The sequence below is a fragment of the Lissotriton helveticus genome, chromosome 2_1 (assembly GCF_964261635.1).
Source record: "Lissotriton helveticus chromosome 2_1, aLisHel1.1, whole genome shotgun sequence".
NCBI lineage: Eukaryota > Metazoa > Chordata > Amphibia > Caudata > Salamandridae > Lissotriton > Lissotriton helveticus.
This window is the reverse complement of record NC_136059.1, coordinates 357056204-357082426: the sequence shown is the minus strand read 5'-3', so window position 1 is coordinate 357082426 and position 26223 is coordinate 357056204. Positions and strand designations below refer to the sequence as shown.

At 48.9% G+C, this 26223-nt stretch overlaps 1 protein-coding gene across 3 annotated transcripts in view; it reads left to right on the top strand.

Moving 5' to 3' along the window:
- The window catches only part of CPLANE1 (ciliogenesis and planar polarity effector complex subunit 1), a 2766109-nt gene that overhangs the window by 2650738 nt on the left and 89148 nt on the right, over positions 1–26223 (top strand). The window lies entirely within an intron of this gene.

Genomic DNA, 26223 nt, shown 5'->3' with positions numbered 1-26223 from the left:
CTGTTTTACCACAATATAACCCCTTGAATACCAGATGAAAGGACACCACACAGGTTGTTATGAAAATAAACAATATATTTATTAATAACAAACACCTCTGAACTCTTTATGAGATCAGAGGGCTAAGCACATGACAATCTCTTAGGAAAAATACGATAAGTTGCATAAAATTACAATGGTGCCCTAGGGGCACGACAAACCATATACTAAGTAAATGGGTTAAGGAAATCGATAGAAGGAATGGAGCTGTCCAGAGGCTGTAGGACCGCTGGGACTACGCTATCCTAACTTTAGGTAAGTAATAGGAGGCCCACGGGACGCGGGTGCAGAGTGTGAACTCACACGCGGGATGCGTAACAATGTCTATGGACAGTACAGTTCAAGAAAAAGGTGAGTACGGACAATCCTGACTGGTTAGGACTAAAACGACTGTGAATCTGGACACTAGGAGAGTCAAGCTACCCTTGAGCACCGAAATGCTCTCGTTACCTCACCCACGGGCTGCGGGTGCATAGGTGCGAAGTCGTGTCGGGTTTCTGCGTTGAAGTCAATGGAGCCTGAAAGAAAAGATGCTGCAGGCGACCAGGAGGAAGATGTCCGGTGTGATCCAAGGGTGGATCAGGAAAGCTGAAGACCTGAAAGCAGAGGGGACAATGTTCAAAGTCACTAGCCAGTGACTGGAGTGGAACCAGGAAGGAACCAGATGTCGTCGTCGCGTTCAGGTGAAGAATGGACGCTTGACTCTGCAGCCACGTGGACCAGGAGGCGTCTTCGACGACCAGGATGGAGGCTCCCACGCAGGCTCTCGCTGTCGGCGGTGTCTGTTCCGGATTCGGCGTCAACAGGCCTTGGCAAAGGCAACCCAGGCTGTGAGTGAAAACGGCGTCTGGTGCGGACGAGGAGAGTCCGGGGTGCTCCTCTTTTGGAAGGGAGCAAGGGCTAGTCTGGAGCAACCAGACCAGCAGTGTAGTTTTCAAAGTTCTTCGTCTAGGAGGTCACTAGCCAGCCGGCAAGTGACCAGACAACGCGTCAATCATCAAACAAGCAGAAGGGCCCCACGCCGATCTCGTGGAAGCTGGAGGGCTGATCTTCGGTGCATGGGTTGCTCGGGGCTGGGGCTTCTCAATCCCCAAAGCACTTGGTCGAGTTTACCTCGGGAGTCGTGCTGGAAGCGAAGTGCAGTTTCTTTCAAGATGGTCGGTCCCACGTGTCTCGTCGCACCCACGGATCTCAGCTGTGCTGCAGATGTGAGTTGAGGTCGGAGAGGTCTGGGAATCCGGGTCTCGTCGGGCTCTGAAGTCTGGATCCTCAAGGGAAGACGACAAAGTGAAGCCGCTGGACGCTTGATGGTGCCTGCAGTTGCAGGGTGGACACTCCTTGCCCACAAGGGAGATTCTTCAGTCTTCTGTGGAGCAGAACGTCGAAGTCCAGAGTTTCTTCTTGTAAAGTTGTTCAGGATAATCTCATTTGGAATGGGACCAGCTCCTACCTTTATCCTGCTAAAGGGGGCTGTACTACGACTAGGTCCCTCCTATGGGTGGGACCAGGAAGGGGGGTGGTTACACCCCCTATCCTTTGTCCGGTTTTCTCGCCAGAGCTGGGGCAATGATGCCCCAGCAACTGGTTTGAACCGGTGTATGCACAGGGCACCTTGTGTGCCCCAGGCATGTCTCATTCCTTTCAGGCCTGTCCTACCCAATACACAAAATCCTGTCTGGGGTGGTGCTAGCACCTCCCAAGGCAGGAAACCCTTTGTCCAAGCCTCCCTCGCTGGAAGGACTCCCAGCAGCAGGAGGTCAGACTTGTGTCTGTGGTGGCAGCATCCATTTTGTGATGCCAAGGCTCGAGTTAACTTTAACCGGGGTTCACAGTTACATACATGTCGTGTCCCTCTAGAAGGGTGGAATGCTACCCCCGTCGCCAGAATTGGCGAGGGGGTAGTATTCCAATTCGTATGACACCTTACTCGACATGTTTTGATAATGTTATACCAGAGTTAGCATTCAACCGCGAGGATTATAATGCACTTAAGAGTATATGGTATAGCGTTATCATGGAACAGCTATTAGGACTTGGTTCCGCAAGCTGCAGATGGGCTCAGCTCATGCCAGAGCACCATCTCACATAATTCCAAGCACTCTGCCTTCAGGATTGATAAGGCCTGCCATAGGAGTGACTGATAGGAGTATATGTGTCCATTTTGGGGTTAGATATAGGTAACTATCTACAGCAAAGGATGATTACACCACCTTGCCCCAGCTGTCTTAGCAGCCAGTTGTGTCAGTGTTAGGTGGCCAGCCAGGGGTGGCATAATACATAGTTCAGCCCCTGGTAGGCCCTGTGTACACCTATGCCCTGTGTACCTAAGATACACTGTACAGGGACTGATAAGGGGGCCCAGTATCAATTGGTAAATGCACCTAAAGTACATGGATGTCAATTTAGAGAGAGAGCAGCTAGGCTGTGGGTCTGATTAGCAGGCCCACAGCCAGGGAAAGTCGTAAACCAGTGAAGCACAAAGCAAAAATCTGGGGTAACCATAGGATTGCAGACCCCACTCTCCTACATAACCCCCCCCCCAAACTTAGGGACATTAAACTAACCTTGACCAGGTGAGTCTTCCTGTTCTAAGTGGAAATACCTGGAGAGACCATCTGCATTGCCATGGTGAGTCCCTGGTCTGTGCTCCACTGTAAAGTCCGTCCCCTGTAGAGAAATGGACCACCTAAGAAGTTTGGGGTTTTCACCCTTCATCTGATTTAGCCATAAGAGGGGCTTATGGTGGGTCTGAATCTTGAAGTGAGTTCCAAACAAGTAGGGCCTCAACTTCTTCAGGGCCCAAACCACAGCAAAGGCCTCCCTCTCAATAGCTGACCAACGTTTCTCTCTAGGGGTCAGCCTTCTGCTTATAAAATCAATGGGCTGGTCATGACCATCAATATTCAGTTGAGATAGAACAGCTCCCACACCCAACTCAGATGCATCTGTTTGGACAATGAAGGTTTTGGAGTAGTCAGGACTCTTGAGAATAGGTGCAGTACACATGGCCTGCTTCAGGTCATCGAATGCCTTCTGACAGCTAACTGTCCACTGAACTTTCTTTGGCATTTTTTTGCTTGTCAAGTCATTAAGTGGTGTCACAATGGACCCATACTTTTTGACAAACTTCCTATAGTAACCAGACAGGCCCAAGAAAGCTCTGACCTGTGTCTGGGTGGTTGGAGGAGCCCAGTCCTTTATGGCCTGTATCTTGCTCTCCAAGGGTTGAGCCTGGCCTCCACCTACAAGGTGGCCCAGGTACACAACCTGACTCTGCCCTATCTGGCACTTGGTGGCCTTGATAGTGAGGCCTGCCTTTTGCAGGGCCTCCAAACCTTTCCTCAGGTGGATCAGGTGATCCTCCCAGGTGGAGCTGAAGACAGCAATATCATCTAGATATGCTGCACAAAAGTCATCCAACCCAGTGAGGACTTGGTTCACCAACCTTTGAAAAGTGGCAGGTGCATTTTTCAAACCAAAGGGCATCACCACAAATTGGTAATGACCTCCTAGGGTAGAAAATGCTGTTTTGGCCTTGGCATCCTCAGCTAACCTGATCTGCCAATAACCAGCTGTTAGGTCAAATGTACTCAAGAAAGTTGCAGAAGCCAACTTGACTATAAGTTCATCTGCCCTAGGTATTGGATGGGCATCTGTCTTAGTGACAGCATTGAGACCCCTGTAGTCTACACAAAACCTCATCTCTCTCTTACCACCCTGGATGTGAGGATTGGGAACTAGAACTACAGGACTAGCCCAGGGGCTCTCTGAGGGTTCAATGACTCCCAATTCCAACATCTTTTGAACTTCTTTCTTAATGCAGTCCCTGACGTGGTCAGGTTGCCTGTAGATTTTACTCTTGACAGGCAGACTGTCACCAGTGTCAACCTCATGGGTGCACCAGTTTGTCTGACTGGGGGTCAGTGAGAACATTTGTCTAAAGGATTGAAGAACCTGTTTACAATCCTTTTGTTGATGCTCAGAGAGGCTGTCAGAAAAGACTACACCATCTACTGACCCATCATCAGGGTTCTGAGTGAGCAGGTCTGGGAGAGGGTCACTCTCTTCCTCCTGCCCCTCATCTGTGGCCATGAGCAAGCCCATGTCCTCCCTGTCGACAAATGCCTTGAGCCTGTTTACATGAAGCACCCTGTGGGGGCTCCTGGGAGTTCCCATGTCCACCAAGTAGGTGACCTCTCCCTTTTGCTCAATGATGGTATGGGGTCCAGATCACTTATCTTGGAGAGCTGCTGGGGCCACTGGCTCCAACACCCACACCTTCTGTCCTGTATGATACACAGTTAGGACAGCCTTTTGGTCATGCCAAGCTTTTTGGAGTTCTTGGCTGGCCTCAAGGTTTTTGGATGCCTTCTCCATGTACTCTGCCATCCTGGAGCGGAAACCAAGTACATAGTCCACTATGTCAAGTTTAGGCTTTTTGAGAGGTAACTCCCATCCTTCCTTTACAAGACATAGGGGGTCCTCTTACAGGATGCCCAAACAGAAGCTCAAAAGGGCTGTAGCCAACCCCCTTCTGTGGGACCTCTCTGTAAGCAAACAGGAGGCAGGGTAAAAGGATGTCCTATCCTCGCCTAAGCTTTTCAGGTAACCCTTTTATCATCCCTTTGAGGGTCTTGTTGAATCTCTCAACAAGCCCATTGCACTGTGGATGATAGGGTGTGGTAAATTTGTAATTTACACCACACTCCTTCCACATTGCAGTCAAGTATCCTGACATGAAGTTTGCACCTCTGTCAGAGACAACCTCCGTAGGAAACCCCACTCTGGAGAAAACTCCATGTAGGGCCCTGGCCACAACAGGAGCTGTAGTGGTCCTAAGGGGAATAGCTTCTGGATACCTGGTGGCATGATCCACTACCACCAGTATAAATCTGTGCCCAGATGCTGTTGGGGGGGTCCATTGGTCCAACAATGTCTATCCCCACTCTTTCAAAGGGTACCCCCACCACAGGTAGTGGTATAAGGGGGGCCTTTGTTGTGCCACCTGATTTGCCACTGGCTTGACAGGTGACACATGAGCGACAAACCTCTTTGGTGTCTTCAGACATATGAGGCCAGCGAAAGTGTCGGGCAAGCCGGTTCCAAGTCTTGTTCTGGCCTAAGTGACCTGCAAGGGGAATCTCATGGGCTAAGGTGAGAAGGAAACCTCTAAGAGACAAGGGGATGACCAGCCTCCTGCTAGCACCAGGTTTAGGGTCTCTTGCCTCAGAGTATAGGAGTCCATCATCCCAATATACTTTGTGGGCACCTGTAGCATTCCCTGCAGCCTCAGCAGCAGCCTGCTGTCTGAGGGTTTCAAGGGAGGAACAGTCTAACTGGGCCTGCCTCAAGTCTGCCCTGGAAGGTCCCCCTGTCCCAAGAAACTCAACCTGTTCAGGTTCAAGCTCTTCTAGGACAGTTCCTTCTGGGGTCTTTGGGTCAGCCTCCTGAGAGGGCTGATCCTCAACCTGAGGCAGTGGGGAAGGCTCAGCCTTACCCCTACTGCTCTTCCTCTTGGTTAGTGTCTGGTCCATTCTTCCAGGATCCAGCACTTGTTCAGCTGGGCATTTCTTGGCCTGTGACCTAGTCACAGCAAGGACATGTGAAGAGAGACCTAGCATTTCTACATGAGTCCTGTACTCCACATCTGACCACAGTGAGGATTCCAAATCATTGCCCAAAAGACAATCTACTGGGAGGTCTGAACTAACTACAACCCTTTTGAGGCCAGTTACCGCTCCCCAGGAGAAATTAACAACTGCCATACTGTGATTGGTAGTGACATTGCTAGCATTAGTCACTAGGTAGTCTGAACCTAGCATGATCTGGTCAGGGTTCACAAATGTTGGTGTCACCATAGTGACACTGGCACATGTGTCCCTGTAGGCCTGAGCCATTTTTCCATTGATTAAAGGCGTTTGCCTGTATTTGCCCAGAGTACTAGGACTTACAGTAGAGGTCATATCCACGTCCCCAGTACAAACAAGAACTGCCTGAGTATGTATTCTGACTAAGTCAGAACCCACCTCAGTTCCCAGGGTTAACCCAACTATAGCCTTGGGAGGTACACTACCACTACTAACTGTACTAGGGGGTGCAGGTGTCTTAGGGACAGTAGTGGTAGGAGTTTGGCCTTTCTTGGTGCACTCACGAAACCAGTGAGTTTTACTTTTACAGTATTGGCACCATGGTTTCTTAGGACCATCATTCTTCTTCTTTTGGGACCCACCCTCCTTAGGTTGTTGGGGCCCTGTGAAGACTTCTGGTCATTTTGCTTACTCTCATTATTACCCTTCTGGTCTGCTTTCTTCTGGCCACCACCCTGTTTCTGGTTCTGCTGCTTGACCCTGGTTCTGACCCATCGGTCTGCCTTCTTTCCCAATTCTTGGGGAGAGGTCAGATCTGAGTCAATCAAGTGCTGATGCAACAACTGGTTCCGACAATTATTTAAGATTTGCTCTCATAATTAGATTATACAATCCTGTGTAATCAGTAACTTTACTACCCAGTAACCAGCCTTCCAAAGCCTTAGTGGCACAATCAACAAAGTCAGTCCAATCTTGAGCCTGAGTTTTCTGGGTGTCTCTGAACATCAACCTGTACTGTTCAGTTGTTAAGCCAAACCCATCAATCAGTGCAGTTTTCAAGACTTGGTAATCATTAGCATCCTCATCTCTAACAGTGAGGAGCGTGTCTATACCTTTACCTTCAAAGGAGAGCCACAATATAGCTGCCCACTGACTCTGGGGTACCTGCTGTACTTTGCAGGCTCTCTCCAAAGCAGTTATCCACTTGTGGATATCATCTCCTGTCTTATAGGAGGGCACTATTTTACTCAGGTGTCTATTATCAAAACTCCTGTCTCTATCCCTAGGGATAGTGCTGCCACCAGTGGGGACTACCCCACTCAACTGTTGCTCTTTAGCAAAGGCAAGCTTCTCTTTGGCAAGGGCAAGTTCTTCCCTTTGGATCCTCAGATTAGCTTCCTTCATCTTTGCTTCATGCTCTCTCCTCTGAGGGGAAGTCATTCTCCTCTGAGCGGATGCATGGGAGTGCACAGATCTATTGGAGTCCCTAGAAGGAGATCTATCTCTCCTAACCCCAAAGTTAGGCCTGCTAAGGGTCAGCACTGGGGGTCCCCCAGTCCCTTCCCTATGCATGTCTACGTTGGCCCTGGTAAGTCTGCTGACTACTACAGGACCTTTGTCTGCCTCATCCCCAGATGGTTCCTCCTCCTCCTCCTCCTCATCTACATCTTCTGTTTCAGGGAGGTCTTGATCACCACGAGTACCTTCTAAGGCAGGCATGCTCCTATGTGGATTAGAGGGGTCTGTGTCAGCAGCTCTTCTTGCATCATATGTCTCTAAGAGACCTAACAGAAAAGGAGTGGTATGGTTAGAACCCTGTTTCAATTTCCTGGAGGTACAGAATTGTCTCATCTCCTGGAAACTGAGAGCTGCATATCTGGAAAGGACCTGTGGAGGGTCACTAACCACTAGGGGAGTCTCTGAAGTCTCTCCATGGGTAGACATGCTTTCTAGTGAGGTGTAAGTGATGCACCTACCTACACTATGGGTTTTCCTACTGATCCCTTGCTAAGAGTTGTAGTCAGGGTGTGCTAGGCCCTTTCTACTACAACAGCTGGTTCAGTAGAACTCAGAGTATTTCTAAGCTTGTTATATGCACCTATAGTACCTTATGTGATCTTTCAAATGATATTTCAAGATTATACGTGGTAAAAACAACAACAAGCTCAAATCCCAACCGCTGCACACCAATGTGAGAAGTTGGCCTGATATATGATGTTCACTAGTTCTAGTGATCACCTTGCATCAGTCCAAACAACCCTTATGGTGATTGGTTGTAAGTCAACCTTATAGACCAGCTATCCTAATGGTAGCATGGACAAAGCAGTCTTAGGCTAAACTCTTTTGGCATGTGAAGCCAGCTGTTTTACCACAATATAACCCCTTGAATACCAGATGAAAGGACACCACACAGGTTGTTATGAAAATAAACAATATATTTATTAATAACAAACACCTCTGAACTCTTTATGAGATCAGAGGGCTAAGCACATGACAATCTCTTAGGAAAAATACGATAAGTTGCATAAAATTACAATGGTGCCCTAGGGGCACGACAAACCATATACTAAGTAAATGGGTTAAGGAAATCGTTAGAAGGAATGGAGCTGTCCAGAGGCTGTAGGACCGCTGGGACTACGCTATCCTAACTTTAGGTAAGTAATAGGAGGCCCACGGGACGCGGGTGCAGAGTGTGAACTCAAACGCGGGATGCGTAACAATGTCTATGGACAGTACAGTTCAAGAAAAAGGTGAGTACGGACAATCCTGACTGGTTAGGACTAAAACGACTGTGAATCTGGACACTAGGAGAGTCAAGCTACCCTAGAGCACCGAAATGCTCTCGTTACCTCACCCACGGGCTGCGGGTGCATAGGTGCGAAGTCGTGTCGGGTTTCTGCGTTGAAGTCAATGGAGCCTGAAAGAAAAGATGCTGCAGGCGACCAGGAGGAAGATATCCAGTGTGATCCAAGGGTGGATCAGGAAAGCTGAAGACCTGAAAGCAGAGGGGACAATGTTCAAAGTCACTAGCCAGTGACTGGAGTGGAACCAGGAAGGAACCAGATGTCGTCGTCGTGATCAGGTGAAGAGTGGACGCTTGACTCTGCAGCCACGTGGACCAGGAGGCGTCTTCGGTGACCAGGATGGAGGCACGAGCTGTCCCACGCAGGCTCTCGCTGTCGGCGGTGTCTGTTCCGGATTCGGCGTCAACAGGCCTTGGCAAAGGCAACCCACGCGGTGAGTGAAAAAGGCATCTGGTGCGGACTAGGAGGGTCCGGGGTGCTCCTCTTTTGAAAGGGAGCAAGGGCCAGTCTGGAGCAACCAGACCAGCAGTGTAGTTTTCAAAGTTCGTCGTCTAGGAGGTCACTAGCCAGTCGGCAAGTGACCAGACAACGCATCGAGCAGCAAACAAACAGAAGGGCCCCACGCAGATCTCGTGGAAGCTGGAGGGCTGATCTTCGGTGCAGGGGCTACTCGGGGCTGGGGCTTCTCAAGCCCCAAAGCACTTGGTCGAGTTTACCTCGGGAGTCGTGCTGGAAGCGAAGTGCAGTTTCTCCAAGATGGCCGGTCCCACGTGTCTCGTCGCACCCACGGATCTCAGCTGTGCTGCAGATGTGAGTTGAGGTCGGAGAGGTCTAGGAATCAAGGTCTTGTCGGGCTCTGAAGTCTGGATCCTCGAGGGAAGACGACAGAGTGAAGCCGCTGGACGCTTGATGGTGCCTGCAGTTGCAGGGTGGACACTCCTTGCCCACAAGGGAGATTTCTTCAGTCTTCTGTTGTAGAAAGTCGAAGTCCAGAGTTTCATCTTGTAAAGTTTCAAGTCAGGATTCATCTAATCTGGAATGGGACCAGCTCCTACCTTTATCCTGCTAAAGGGGGCTGTACTACGACTAGGTCCCTCCTATGGGTGGGACCAGGAAGGGGGGTGGTTACACCCCCTATCCTTTGTCCGGTTTCGCGCCAGAGCTGGGGCAGGGATGCCCCAGCGACTGGTTTGAACCGGTGTATGCACAGGGCACCTTGTGTGCCCCAGGCATGTCTCATTCCTTTCAGGCCTGTCCTACCCAATACACAAAATCCTGTCTGGGGTGGTGCTAGCACCTCCCAAGGCAGGAAACCCTTTGTCCAAGCCTCCCTCGCTGGAAGGACTCCCAGCAGCAGGAGGTCAGACTTGTGTCTGTGGTGGCAGCATCCATTTTGTGATGCCAAGGCTCGAGTTAACTTTAACCGGGGTTCACAGTTACATACATTTCGTGTCCCTCTAGAAGGGTGGAATGCTACCCCCGTCGCCAGAATTGGCGAGGGGGTAGTATTCCAATTCGTATGACACCTTACTCGACATGTTTTGATAATGTTATACCAGAGTTAGCATTCAACCGCGAGGATTATAATGCACTTAAGAGTATACAGTATAGCGTTATCATGGAACAGCTATTAGGACTTGGTTCCGCAAGCTGCAGACGGGCTCAGCTCATGCCAGAGCACCATCTCACATAATTCCAAGCACTCTGCCTTCAGGATTGATAAGGCCTGCCATAGGAGTGACTGATAGGAGTATACGTGTTCATTTTGGGGTTAGATATAGGTAACTATATCTACAGCAAAGGGTGATTACACCACCTTGCCCCAGCTGTCTTAGGTGGCCAGCCAGGGGTGGCATAATACATGCTTCAGCCCCTGGTAGGCCCTGGGTACCTAAGGTACACTGTACAGGGAATGATAAGGGGGCCCAGTACCAATTAGTAAATGAACCTAAAGTACATGGATGTTAATTTAGAGAGAGAGCAGGCCCACAGCCAGGGAAAGTCGTAAACCAGTGAAGCAAAAAGCAAAAATCTGGGGTGACCATAGGATTGCAGACCCCACTCTCCTACAGTGCTCTTCTATTTGTAGGGGTGCATTATAACCATGAGTAGTTCGCACCTACATTTATTCTTTTGTCATTTTAACATGTGACAGTAGAACATGTACTGTAAAAATGTAAACGTGATGTGCTAGGTACATATTTCATATAAGTGTGGAGAAATTAATGTCGCAATACATGCGTGATTAGCGGAAAACATTAATGTGTAGACGTGTGCTAAATGCTTGCACTTATTCATGCATGCTAGAGTGCATTTATATGTAAACTCATGAGGCCTCTGTATTATTCTCTTATGTTGGCCAATTTCTGTAGGCCTGAAATGTAGTCTCCCTGGTGCTCTTGGAGCCTCCCTGGTGCTCTTTAGCCATGGAGTTAATATTTGAATTTTATGTGCATGTTGGACTTGTTCTTTTCTCACATTTCTGTTGCAGGTGGAGAAATCCGTCTTTGTTAGAATAACGCTTTTGTTTTAGGAGCTAGGCTTAGGGGATGAAAGAATACATTTTCACAAGAAGCGCTGATAGCGTTGGATTTGAAGCACCATCCCCTACCTGGGCCAGGTGAGCTGTGTTGTGCCCTAAACAACGTGTGTTTGGAGCTGTGCACCCACAGTGAGGTGACCAGCTAGTAGTGACACACCAGGCCTGGACTTCTCGGGGTGTTGATCTGGCGTGTGATTGGAGTGCAGGTCTGCGGAGGGTGAATATCGACTGGTGTGGGAGACCATCTCCAGTGCCCAACGTCAGGGTACCTGCCCGGGAAAGTACAGGTGATGACGCTAAGCCCCCGGATGAAGCCTAAGGGACAGTCTACGACGCAAACTAACAAAATGGACAAGTATGCTGTCCCTAAACCGACAGCCGTCGCCCAGGAGCAGCAATCGGAGGATGTGGCAGGGCAGTCCATGGGCGCAATAATGGCGGCGATTGCAGATCTCACGGGCTTCATTAAACCCAAATTAGAAGCCGTAACAACAGAGGTGAACCTCATGTATGCGGACCTTCATAAATTGTCCGACAAAGTGTCTGTCATAGTGAAAGATGTAACACACCTACAGACCAGTACAAAAAGTCTTGAGGAGCAAATTCGGACTCTCACGAAGCAACAGGAGGTGATGCCGGCCAGGCTCAAAGATCAGGAGGGGCATGCTCAGAGAAACATTCGATTGGTCGGGTCCCTGAGGGGATGGAAGGACCGGGAATGGATCTGTTTTGGAAGACCTTATCCCCAATCATCTGAAGCCCCCAAGACTTTCTACGCATTTTACAGTTGAATGTTCACATAGGGCGCCCGTCCCTAAACCAAAGCCTGGTCCCTCACCCAGAACAATCGTAGCACGTCTCCTTAACTATCGGGACAGGGATGCAATCTTACAGATGGCATGGGGGACTTGCAATACGAAAATGGGGTGTACCTTCGAGGGAGTCAAAAAGGAAATGCGTAACAAGCACATCAAATACTCCATGATATTCCCTGCAAAGTTGAGTGTGGTCGCCGAGGGGGAAGACATGGTATTTTGGTACAGCTTAGGAGGCCTGGGAATGGTTGGAGGGCTGGCACACAGTAGACCGCACCTCTCCGAGTGAGAGGCGACGGGGCCAGAAAAATCAGCATGATGGCCTCACAGACCATCGGACACAGGGGTCAGACTGAGATATGCCTGAGACGATGGATCCTACGTTGGCAGGTAAAGCGACACTGTGGGTTTGGCGCCTTGAGATAGGCAGGGAGCTGTTCCTCCACAGGCTGGAGGCTGAGACTCCGTGTGCAAGACTTTACCCACAGGGGACTATAAGTGGCTGAAGGCTAGACTTATAATCGGCAGTACTGAACCAGAAGTATGAGGGGTTTTGGGATGTGCGGGAAGTCGGGGGCAATGTATTATTTTGCTCAGCACCTACCAACCTCCTAAGTAGTTATTCAGTTTAGGGCGACAGGCACTCTGCGAGTTGGGGAGGTGGTTGCCTGTTTCACCCGTCTGCAAGGTTGCAGGGAAGGGGGAATCAGGATACGGGGAGTTATTCTAGTTTCATTTGCAATGTTAATTTTTTGTTTGTCACACATTGCTATACAGGATCAATGCAGTACTTAGTAGCTCTGTCGATGTGGATGATGATTGCATGCATAAAGAAGGGGCGGTTTCCTTCCACTTGAAAGACCAAAGTGTAGATGTGACGCGCCAGGGGGACACAGACATTTGAATAACCTCAGAGTTCTCTTCTGCAACTTTATTGGCTTGGGCAATCGTATTAAATGGACTGTTGTTTTACAATATCTTCATTGACATGCCCCAGATCTGGTATTACTCCAGGAAACACACCTTAAAGGCAATAGGTACAAGGCGTTAGATAGATATAAACTCGCTGCACACTCCAGTTACAGCACAGGTTCGCAAGGAGTGGGAATCTTGGTCAGGACTGACCTCCCCTTTGTGGTGGGGGGCATATGACATGACCCCTTGGGAAGATATGTGGCATTTACTGGGAAGTGAGAGAATCAGGCGCTGAACATAGTATAGGGTTACATACCACCAGCGTTACATACCGAAGCTTTGTCGGCATTAGGGGCCTTGCTAGTGGACCTTCCATTAGGTATTTTAATATTAGGGGGGGACTTGTACTCCACCATGGATCCACAGAGAGATAGGGTAACTAAAGTAGCAAGGGGGAGAAGGGTGTACCCACTGCATGCTTTTACACAGGCCACAGACTTAACAGACATATGGGCTCTCTAGACCCCCCATGAGCAGCAATACAACTTCGATTCGGCTGTGCATGGCAGCTATTCCCGTCTTGATCATGTCCTGACTCTTCCGGGTACTGAGGGCTGGTTCCGTAATGCCCACATTAAATCACGGGGAATCGCAGACCATTCGCCGAAAGAGGTGACGCTTCAGGGACCTGTGCGAACCACTGTCCTGCCGCCCAGAATAAACAAGTAGGTCTTTACGAATGAGGAATTGGTGGACCAAATGAGGAAGAGAGCTAAATTGTATTTTGAGGAAAACAATGGATCAGTAGATTCGGCATGCACCCTCTGGGAGGCGTTTAAACCAGTGATACGGGGACATATTCAAGCCCACCTAGGGGCCTGCAAAAAAGAAAAACTGATCCAGTGGAACATGCTAGAGGCCGCGGTTGCTACCTCGAAAACCAGAATCCTGGCTGGAGAAGAGGCGGATCCCCCGCTTACCCACCAACTTGAACTTAAAAGGTAGGAGAGTAAGAGCCTCGCTGATTGCTCCGCGAGAGCAGCCGCCATGGCAACACAGCAATGAGTATATGACCTTGGCAATAAAGCCAACAAGATGATTGCTTGGCTTAAGAGGAGGAAAAGAGAACTTAATTGGGTGGCTGAGATTTGCGACTTGCAGGTGACAGGGGACGGGTTAAGGGAGGCATTTGCGCAATATTACAAGGAAGTTTATTCCTCAAACCCCGTTAGAAAGGAGACTGACTGCCGAGACTTACTGGTAGATGTCCGGCTACCTGCGCTGTCCAAAGAAGATAGGGAAAGCATGGACAAAGCCTTTACACTTGAGGAAATTGAAGGGGCCATTCAAGATCTACAGTCCGGGGAACTCCCCAGGGCCGAATAGGCTACCAGCAGAGCTATTCAAGCACATGACTCGCGTCCTGGCACCGCATATCCTATCTATGATTGAAGAGGCCAGGGACGTAGGCTGCCTACCAAGCAATCAACGTACAGCCACCATTGTGGTTATATCAAAGGCGGGTAAACCAGCAAACCGCTGTAGCTGCTACAGGCCCATATCTTTGTTGAACATGGAGGTCAAGGTCCTGGCTAAGGCCTTGGTAAATCACCTTACAGGAGTGATTACCTCCTTAATACACCCTGATCAGTCCGGCTTTAGGACACACCGGAGCACCAGATTAAATCTATGTCGTTTGTACAGCGTGATGCACCTGACTGGGTCCCGACCAGACGAGGACGTAGCGCTACTATCCTTAGACGCCCATATGGCGTCTGACAGCTATGAGTGGCACTACCTGTTCGCTGTCTTAGTCAGATTTGGGTTTGGCCCCTGATTTCAATCCTGGATTAGGCCACTCTACAGCTGTCCTTCAGCCAGCGTACTTGTGAATGGCTCAGGCTCCTGTTCCTTCACCTTGCACAGAGGGATGAGGCAGGGATGTCAATTGTCCCCTGTATTATTCGAGCTGGCTCTGGAGCCACTTACGGCGTGGGTGTGGGCGGACCCGGTGGCCTCGGGAATTGATGGAAGTCGGCAATGGGAGGAGAAAATCTCCCTGTACCCCGACGATGTTCCTTTATACGCGACCAGGCCCTGCTTCACAATCAGCAGACTCCTACAAATTTTTCACTTGTTCAGGGAATACTTGGGCTATCAAATCAATTGGGATAAGTCCGTTTTATTTATGCTCTTAGACAGCCCGCTGCCCTCTCTCCCCGAGGGGATACAGCTTTAAGTACATGACCGTTTTAAATACCTAGGCGTGGTTGTGACTAAATCAGAAGCAGAATTCCTGGCCCGAAATTTGCTACCCTTGCTTGAACGCCTGACGAGAGACGTGGCGCACTGGAGGACGTTGACAATCTCCCTAATAGCAGAGCTGTCCTGTTTAAAATGATATCGTTACCAAGGATGGTCTATATACTCCAGAACACTCCATATAAGATACCGGACGGGTTCTTTAAAGAGGTCAATAGTAAACTGCGGAAGTTACTATGGGATGGGGGTGGCACGCGAATAGCATTCGTTAAATTACAGATGGGAGTATACGAGGGGGGCCTGGCAGTGCCGGACCTTAGGAAATATTATTGGGCTTCGCAATTGTTGGTGATAAAGGGTTTGGCTTTTGGGACAGGATAAATCCGGCATGGTTGATCATTGGTGATGGGCACCGCTCGGCTACCCTGCCGCTCTATACCGCAAACGCACTGAGAAGTCCTCCCCCCCACAAGAAAGCGGTGTTGGATGTGTGGAATGGTGCAATCAGATTTCTGGGGTGGGATAATAGATTAACGAAACACACTCCACTATGGGACAGTGATCTTCTTGTGGAGGTTGGGAAATTGCAGGGCTTTGGCAAAAGGTAGTTGTTGGATATTGCCCACTTAGGGGATATGTGGAGGGGTCCAGCGATCATTTTGTTCAAAAACCTAGAATCTGAGTTTCAACTAGTGGAAACAGAACATTACAAATATATGCAGCTGGGGCACGCACTCCATGCACACATCCTTGAGTGGGAACGTATTCCAAAATATGGCCCCTTGGAAGACCGGCTTCTCTTGGATCCCATGCCTGAAAAAGCACTGTCCCTAACATAGAGAAAGATTGTTAACATTCGCCGACGCCCTGGGGGGGATTAAGGGCGGCCTGGGAGTCTGACAGGTTGCTAGAGGACGATGATTGGGTGCAATCCGTACAAAGCCAGAGGAAGGTGGCAATTAGGGCAAAATTCAGGATAATTCAGTTGTGGATCCTCCATAGGTCTTACTCCACGAGCACGACACCTGTGTTCAGGGCTGCGGTAGTAAAGGTACCTTTTTCCATATCATATGGGAATGCCCTTGTATACACCACTATTGGGAAAGGGTAACACGGTGATGTCGGAGGTTCTGAGTCAAGACATTCCCATGGATGCCAGATGGCATATATTGTGTGTAAAGGGGGAACAGACTTGGCTAAAAATATTTGAAACTTTGGCTTATGGTGGCTAAAAGAAATATTGCCTGGGCATGGGGGCTGCCCTACCACCGAGGGTGGGCCAATGGAAGACTGATTTAGACTGGTGCTGTGCAGCCGAAAAAGTAGTGTATGAAGGCAGAGGTTGCCCTAAGAAATGGGAGAAAGTGTGGCACCTGTGGGTTACTTACAGGGGACTATGAAGTAACGGGGGAGGGGGTGTGGGGCGGGCAGGCCACTTGATTGTGTAGGAACACTCGAGCAAGAGTTATTGGTGATGTATGGCCTGCAATCTATAATGCTAATTGTTTGTAACTCGGAGATTATAGACTGGTAAAACAAGCTGCTTTACATTCCTTTAAGACTTAGCCTGAAGGCTGCTCTCCACAGCTACTGCTAGGATAGCTTTCTATATAGGTTGTCTTAAACCTACCATCAATAAGGGTCGTTTGGACTGGTGCAAGGTGCCCACTAGAATAGTGGACGCCATATGCCAGGCCAACTTCTCACAAGAGTCTCCTCCGTCACGTTGGCTGATGGTTGGGGAGAGGTCATAGCACTGTTCGACTTCTTGTGCCTCTTTGCAGAGTGTCCTGATTGTGAGTGGGACAAAGAGGACTTGGGTCTCCTGGATCAGGCCCGGGATCTCTCGACTGAGACCAGACCATCAAGGAAACTGGCACAGCGTCACCTGCTGGGCTTCAAGCATCTTGACTGCTCCCTCATAGCCTTCAGAGTCGTGGCCCGGCAGTCAAATCACAATTCGGAGTCGTGGTCGCACTCCAGACATCACAAATAAACCTAATGAGGGTCTGTCACAGTTATGGCGCTGTGACAGGCTTTGCACAACTTGAATCCTGAAGTCTTCCTAGACATGACTTCCTACACACCAAGGAAAAAAGAGGTTGAGAAAAAGTAAAAAAGTAAAGAAAATCATGTCAAAAACTGACAGAGGGTCTCTTCACAGATCAGCGCTTGTCTAGTGACTGGTGCCTAAATAGGTGACATATGTAGCAAGCTGACTTTGTATCTACTAACAATGTAAGGTGTGGTGTGCACAGAGTCCAGTGGATCCCCAGAGGCATTACAGAGGCTAAAGTAAATAATACTAATGCTCTTTTTTTTGGTAGTATGGGTGAGCAGTTAGGCTTATCAGAAGGCAGTGCTAAGCCTTTGTTGTACGTACACAGCCAAGAAATGATTACACACACTCAACGAGTAAATCTGAGACTAAAGGTTTGTAAGAGTATTACTTCTAGTATATTTATTTTATAGAACCAAAGATACTTTGTTGCAGTAAAATGAGTTTTGCAGTAGCCCTGTTTTTCAATTTAAAAAGTGGACATTTTTCAATCAGTACAATGTCATCCTATGGAAGGAAACACAATCAACAATATACAGGTAAGTAAACAATTTACAATATTGAGATTTTGGATAAAGAATCCGTACCAGGCAAGGTTTAGGTAAGTGACCTCACTGCACCATTAGCGGCACTGGGGTCACCGGGTGCAGAGGTCAAACTCGGGATCTGGTGCCAGTGTTATCCAATGGAGACAGGGGGCAGTCAAAGTAGGACTACTTGCAGGTGGGTAGCACGGTTTTGGAACTCACTCTCTGGAGACTAAGGTAAGCAAATGGGTACAAGGCAGCACCAAACTTACACCTCCAGCAGCTCAGGGGCGGGCGGGTGCTCAATGTAAACCAGTGGGGAATCTCAAACTTGGAAAAAGACTACAAAAGAAACCTACAGCTGCACAGGTAAGTTGGGATGTGCAGGAGTGTTGGGACACCTATCTGTAGATCTCCCCAGGGCCCAGGTGCTCGGGGGTGTAATGGTGCCCTTTGCCCTCAAAGTCAGCTTACCAGTGCAGTTGAAGATGGGGTTGTTGTACAGAGTCTGCAGGTGTTGACATGGAGTCAGGCAGGGGTCAACCCACGAGGGACTCTTGCTCAGGATCGCTGTTGCACCTTTTCTGGACCGATGTGCCTCTAGGACTTGGGCCGTGAGTTTCGGGAGCAGAGGTGGTTGACCTTGCCGTTCCACAGGCAGAGCACTTGGTCTTTATTGGTTTTCTTCTGTACTAGTCCGCTGCCCACAGGAGATCAGGAGTCTCTTTAGAAGGAAGACAGTCCTAGGGTTCTGGAGGTCACTGGTCTGCGGGACGAGTCACTCTTGCGGTAGGATTTCTGAGGGCTGCAGACAGGCCGGTAGGGCTCAGGCCAAGTCAGTTGGTGTCTAAAGTCTTCGCTGCTGCACGGCTCTTCTTTGTCCTCTTCTTCTTAGGATGTCAGTAATCTGAGGATTAACGTTCAGGGGTGTCCCTAAGTACTCAATTTAGGGGTGTTACAGGGATTGGAAGGTAGTAGCCAATGGGCTCCTTACCTTTAGGGTGATACCACCCTTTGTATGCCTGCTCCCTCTGGGGAGGAGGCATATCCCTAACCCTTTTGGCTAGAATCCTCAAAAACAATATGGAGCAATTTCAAAGGAGGGGATCGCTTCAGCTTAGGACACCTTATGGGCGGTCCTGACTGAGGAGTGACACACCTCTCTTGGTTACTAATTTTCCTGGCGACCTTGTCGCCAAAAGTGGTGCTCAATCAGGGGGGGGCGGGTATCTTCAGTAGCTGGAGAGGCCCTGGTCAGCATAACAAACGGCAGGAAGCCTTTGAGGCTCACTGCCGTTCAATGCTGTTCATGCTTGGGGATTGGTGTGAAGCACCTCCATCAAGAGCAGGCTTTGTTTCTGACCCACGAGAGCAAATCGCTTCCACTTCAGGGGATCAGAAACAGGTCTACCAATGGCAGGCTGGTGCAGACCGGTCAGGCACACACTAGTGGTTTTGGTAGGTTTGCAGGGGGACCTCTGAGGTGCCCACTGAGTGTTTTTATTAATGAATCCAACACTGGCATCAGAGTGGGATCATTAATTTGAGATGTTTGGTACCAAACATCTTGGAATTTGGTGAAGCCATCATGGAGTTGTGGAACTCGTAGTGACAAGCTCCCAGCCCAAGTACTCAGAATGGCTTCACCATGCACTTGTAATGTCTAAGAATGGACTTAGACTCTAATGGGGCATATCTGTTCATGCAGTTATGCACTCGCATGAGGTATAATGCACGCTGCCTTAGGGTTATAAGGCCTGTTATAGGTGTGACATACCTATGCTTCTTGCAATTCTGGGAGGCCTGGCACACAGGGATGTGTGCCAGGTCGACTCCTCACTTTTATCTTCACCACAACACGCTGGCTGCAGGGGCAGTGTTCCTGTGTTCGGTGAGGGGTCTCTTAGGGTGGCACAATACATGCTTCAACCCTTAGAGACCCCCTCTGGTCACAAGGCCCTTGGTACCACTGGTACCTTTTACAAGAGACATATATGTGTTTCAAGAGGTGTGCCAATTGTGGACACAATGGTACAGTGTAGGGAAATAACACTGGGAACCTGGTTAGCAGTAACCCAGTGCACACTTAATCAAAGATGCATCAGAGTCAGGCAAAACATGGGGGGTAGCCATGCCAAAAGAAGTACTTTTCTATACCGTGGATGTCACTTCCATACCCGGACAATGCTGACAACATCATGTGGAGCCGACTGACGCCACCTACCAGCGCACAGGTGTATTGCTCGAAGAAAAATCTTAGGGATCCAGTCTGACACCTTGGAAATTCAAAGGTAAGGAATCAGTGGGTAGATGCTGTCCCTACCAGATAAGGCTTTACCAAAGGTAAGTAACTTGCCCTTCAGGCACTATGTGTTGGCAAAAAAAGCCATTTTAAATGTCTAATGTTGTTTTATATTTTTTGCACACAATGTTTGTAGAAAACCCCCTCTCTTTACAGTGCACCACAATGGGTTACATTGTGCAAAGCAGTCGTGGAGACCCCAAGTTAAAAGTAGATAATAGTAATGCTTTATTTTGTGGTAGTGTGGGCGAGCGGTTAGGCTTATCAGAGGGTAGTGCTAAGCATTTGTTGTACTCACAGAGGCAATACATGATACACATCCTCAATGAATGAAGTTGAGACCAAATTAGAAAAATAGTTCTCTTTATATTGAAATATTTATACCAAGAACTTTGGGTACAAGGTAAATACTTTCCTCAATACGTTAAATCACAGAAAAGTTATGATCACATTTGTGCGCTATTATGCACAATTCTATTCCTATAGAAGGAAAAAGGCAAGTGGAAAAACCAATGCAGTACAGTTCTTGTTGTGTTTACCCTTTTTGGAAATCAGAAGGTTCGGGCCCAAGGTCCAAAGTGCCAAGTCCAAGTTCTGAGGAGCATCCCTGTTTTCTCCGGAAATGAGGACAAAGGGCCTCAATAGCTGGCGCTTCAAAGACAAGGGGCCACCTGTAAAAGCAGCAGGGGACTTGCAGGTAAGTGCGAGGACTCTCAAGGAAGAATAGGGGTGTCAAAGGCTCTGGGGCCACAGGAGCACAGCTTGATTGAAGATGCTCCGGGCAGGCTGGGTCCAGAGAAAATGTGCAGCTGGGCAATGGCGTACAAAGAAACACCTTGCAGTCAGAAGTTGGCACCTTGGAGCGAAGATTCTGGAGCTGCTGGGCCACTGCTGAGGTAGGTCGCCAGAGTCCTGAAATCCCTAGTCGGGTGCTGGCTCACTATAAAGTTGAAGTCCGCCTGGACTCGGTTTTGGAGGCTTTTGCAGCAGGGGGTCTGGTACCCCGGGTATTGGTGCCTTGCAGCTTCGTTGGGTCCTGGGGCTTTAAGACTTGGTGCAGAGGACGAGCTGACCTCCAGATCCTGCATGCCTTTGGAACACACTCAGAGATGTCAGACGAGCTGGGGAGCTTGATGACAGTGGACTGGACTTTGCTAGTTTTGATGCTTGCAGCTGCAGGGAGATACTACCTCTATCTCAAGGGAGTTCATAAGCGATTTGCAAAGTGCTGATGACCCTCCGGGGTTTCTGGAGGCCACACAGCGACAAGACAAGCTGATGGATGACCATTGTCGAGTTCTGTGGCGGTAGACAGGAGTTTGCGCCCAAAGTCCACCACAATGTCTGCAGTTCTTGGTCCAGCATCGTTTCTGCGTTAGTCTTCTTCTTGTGTCCATGGAAGTTCAGGGTCTGAGGATGCCACCTGTTTACTAAATTTAGGGTTTTTTACAAGGGAGTAACAGGTAATGACCCATGGGGCCCTTACCTTGGATTTCTACAGCCATAGCCCTGATCATCTTCAAGATAACGGCCACTGAAAAATCAGCTTCACCTCGCCTCCAGCACTTGAGGGGTGGAGTTGGCATAAGGGGGCACACCTCCTGTTCTGTTTGAGTATTCTCACCTATCTTCCTGTAAAAGGGGGTGTGACAGGAAGGGGGTCAGCTCCTTCTATCAGGAGAGGCTGGGGTCACGAGGACCTGTACCACAATGGAGTACTTGCACCATATGAGGCTCTGACACAGGAAGAAGGGCTGCCCCGGGACACTTCCGTAGTCACACCTCTTGGATTGGCACATTGCAATGACTCAGGGGGTATGTCACACAGGAACTACCGACTCATCTCACGTTACAATATTTACATGTTATGGAAGAGGAACGGCAACCTACCCAGTGGTTGGCAAACGCACTCTGACTGCACACTGCCACACTTCTGTCTTAATTGCGGCACCAATGGAAGGCGGACATGTCCCATCCCTGCACTTCCAAGGAATGGGATATAATTTTGTCAGGCCCGACATATGTCCCCCACAATGCCAGGTTATCCAGTAATGGGGTATCTTTCAAAGATTCACGTGCCTGAATCATTCCCCGTCGGCGAGATGGGAGTCCCACGTTACCATAATCGACCAGTATTTAAATATTGCTATAGGCTTTAATGGCCCTGGACCATGTCCAACATAGCCTATCTTTGTCCTTTTTTTGTTTTTTAAAAAAGGACTAAATATTGAATGCAGCCAATCAGCAGCTAGAACCCTCTAGAACCTTCACAGCAGAGTCAGTTTCCCTCAGATTTTCACCGCACAACGTGTGTGAAGGGAGTCTCCCTGAGTTCTACTCGGTTTTTTCTTCTAACAAATTTCTTTTCATAATTTCTGATTAGAAAGGACTCTTTCGCTTGCAAGACCTGTGGCAATAAGAGAGTCCGTGTTGATGATCCTCACAAGGACTGCATTTATTGCCTCCACCCAGCCCATGAGGTAAAACACTGCAAAATCCGTTGCACTTTGTCTTCTAAAACTTTAAGAGATGGAGAGGGGATGCTGCTTTTGTGGCTACAGTCACTCAGTAGCGTAAGTCAGTGGAGGAGGACAGTGATGGCTCATCCAGGCCTCACAAGAGGGCAAGATCTCAAGCGAAAGACTCTGGAGAGGACAAAACACCTCAAACCCTCCCCGAAGTCCTCAAAACAGTAGACACATTCTAAGGTCTCCTCTGAGCCTTCGTGTTCTGTTTCCTCTACTCTAATGAGGAAAGAAAGGAAGCATCATAGAGCCTCCTCATCTTGACGACTCCACCATTGATGACAGTCACTGGATCGTCAACGATGACAAGTTACACAATTACTTCGTCGGCCCTGTCAATGTCTGGTACGATGACAACAACGCCCATCTCTGGGCCCATACTGTCGACAAAGGTATTGTTGACGCCATCATCGTCGACATCCGCCCCATCTGTGCAGTCGGCGTGGGTTGCATTGACGAAGCAGACACCTCCGACGTCCACACAGTCGACATCACTACAGTCACTGACCCCTACACCGTCGACAATTACACCATCGGTGAGGTCATCGGCAGTTGCGATTCCGTCGACAAAGCTGACGACGATACCATCGATGGTGACACCGTCGATGACCAGGTTTCCATCCTCAGCGGCTAGGAGTCCCTCGATGCCACCGTCGACGATGATTAAGGTGACAAAGAAATATTTTCATCCTGAGATCTTCCCTTCACCTCCTTCGCACCTTTTGGATCTACAGGAGTCGAACGAAGATGATGAGGAAAATGATGGAATATACGGAGTGTCATTATCAATACTACGAATATCACAAACCTCACCCTAGAGAAATGGCTCACTTGCTGCCATCTTTGATTCAAGACCTTCAAGCTATGCTGCCAGACTGCAAACAAAGATTTCCATCTGAAGATGTTCACAAGGAGCTGCTGGTGCAACCACAGGCTCTTGAGAAACCGAGTTCGCCAGCAACACCTACAGTACCAAGACCTTTTACGCAAGAGCCGGATCTGGTCGACCCTTCCTCCTCTGATGAGGAGAGAGAAGAAGGCGTAATTAAAGAACCAATGCCTGAAGACCCTTGGGAGGATTACATCATTTCCACTCCCTCCCCTCTTTCACACCAATCAGCGGATTCACCGCCAGAAGACATAGGGTGTTTCCACAAGTTAATGGAGAGGGCTTCTGATAGATTCCATCTCCCCATGGATGTTACATATACAGACTACTTCCTGTATGATTTTAAAGAGGAAGCCAAAAAGTCAATTCACACAATTCCAATAATAGATTACATCTGGCATGAGGGGATAAAAATAATGATGACCCTAGCCACGTTACACTAGTGCTCTCTCGCATTGAGAAAAGGTACAGAGCCCCAGAATATTTGCCTTCCTATCTGACTGGCCACCCTAGGACAGATTCTGTTATTTTGCAGGCGCACAAAGGAGATCTAAGAACCCAACCACCCCGATCTCAACTTCTCCGTACAAAGAAGGACGTAAGTTGGACATCATGGGGAAGCGTTTCTCCACCATGGCTGCAACTACCATCAAGGCGGCCAACGCTTTGGCTGTCATCGGCCACTACGATAGACAAATGTGGTCGGATATATCCTCTCTACTAGTCCTCATTCCTGAGGACTGGAAGCCATAAAGATCCTCTTCGAAGGAGATGGGGCGGCCTCGGAGACAATCGACTGCGCTGTGGACATAGCCAACACGGGGTTCTGCCAATTGGCAAGTGCTGCAGTCTTGAGGCGCCAAGGGTGGTTGAAAGCAACAACATTTAGACCGGAGGTCCAGTCAAAGGTTTTGGATATGGCGTTTGATGGGGGCGCTTTGTTTGGCAAACATATAGATAAGGCGCTTCTATCGATTAAAAAGGACACTGATACAGAGAAATCCTTAGGTTCCGTCCGATACAGGAAAGTACCATTCAGGGGGGTCAAAAGGATGTGGTTTTACCACTTACAGAGGAAACTTCCAGAGGGCACAACAATATCAGCCCTATGGCTGGGCAATCCTGTCAACCTGCTGCCTACCGTCAACCAGCCACAGCTGGTTTCTCTCGCCAAGGGGACTGAAAGAAAACATCGATCCAAGGCAGGGACAACGGAAGAAAACAATGATCTCACCAGGGTACCAGCTTCCCCCTCTTTTTCCACGTCTGTGGGTGCAAAGATATCCAGTTTCTTCCGGCAATGGGAGAGTATAGCATCGGACCAATAGGTGCTGGATTTGTTTCCCTTCGGTACCACGCTGGAGTTAGTACAAAAACCTCCACCTATGCCACCCAGGGAAGCCCCTTCCTCTTCACTTATAGCAGAAAGAAACAAAAGTTATGCTTGCAAAAGGAGCCATCGAAGTGGTTCCAACTCTGCAAAGAGGGCAAGGTTTCAACTCCTGTTTCTTCTTGATTATGAAGAAGTCAGGGGAATGGAGACCAATTTTGGATCTCAGAAAGTTAAACAAGTTCCTGAGGAAACCAAATTTCAGGATAGTAACTCTGACTGAGATCTTACGACGTCTCAACAAGGGAGACTTCATTACCTCCCTCGATCTGGAAGATGCATACTTCCACATCCCCATTCATCAGAAGCATCGAAAATTCCTCAGATTTACGGTGGCTGGTACCTATTACCAATTCAGTTCTTCCTTTCAGCCTTAAGTCGACACCCAGGATATTTACAAAGTGCCTCGCGCAGGTGGCCGCAGGGCTACGCCCTCAAGGTTACCAAGTATTCCCCTACTTGGACGACTGGCTGCTAAAGGCACCAACGGCAAAGCAAGCAACAAGGACCAAAAACACATGTCTTTGACTGTTCAGCAAACTGGGGTTGACAGTGAACATCGCAGCTTTATTTGTTCCCAATCGAGTAATTCCATTCCTGGGAGCAAGATTTGACACAATCCAATGCAAAGCATTCTTGTCGAAAGAACGTCAACCCCGTCTACGGCACTTGGCTGTGGCCATCTCAAGAAAAAAGTCCGTTTCAGTAAGGAAATACAAGTTGCTTCCAGGGATGTGTTCATCAGTGAAAGACCTGGTTCCCTTGGCAAGACTCAAAATGCAGCCTCTTCAAGAAGAACTGCAAAAGCAACAGCTTCAAACAACAGGATCTTTCGAGGATATCATTATGTTACTCAAGCCATGACGATGGCAATGTTATGGTGGTACCACACCCCAAACCTTTCAAAAGTACTTACGTTCTTGCAAGACATACCAGACCACATCCAGAAAACAGATGCCTCCATGGAAGGTTGGGGAGGTCATCTGCAGGATCTCCAAATTCAAGGCAAATAGTCCACTTCTCAAAAACAAAGTCATAGCAACAGCCTAGAGCTGAAGGCTGTATTCCTCTCTCTACAGGCTTTCCTGCTGAGAATAGCTGGTCCTTCAGTACTGGTCCGGTTGGAAAACACGACCAGTATGTCCTACATAAACAAACGAGGAGGGACCAAATCGCTCATGCTTTCTCTGGAAGCGCAATAATTGTGGACTTGGGCAACAGAGCACAGGATTTCTCTCAAAGCCGAGCATGTTCCAGGTTTACACAATACGCTAGCAGATGCTCTCAGCGGAGCTACAGACAATGCCACGAATGGGATCTCAACCCATTCCAGCTAGATGGAGTATTCGCACTACGGGGAACCCCAACTCTGGACCTGTTTGCCACAAACGTCAACGCAAAATGCCAGTCCTATGCCAGCAGGTTCCCCCACCCGGGTTCTCAGGGCAATGCCCTTTCGATGCGATGGTCAGGGATATATTCCTACGCCTCTCCCCACATCTCGTTGATTCCCTGGGTACTGACCAAAATGAAGTGGGAAAGATGTCGCCTGATTCTTATTGCACC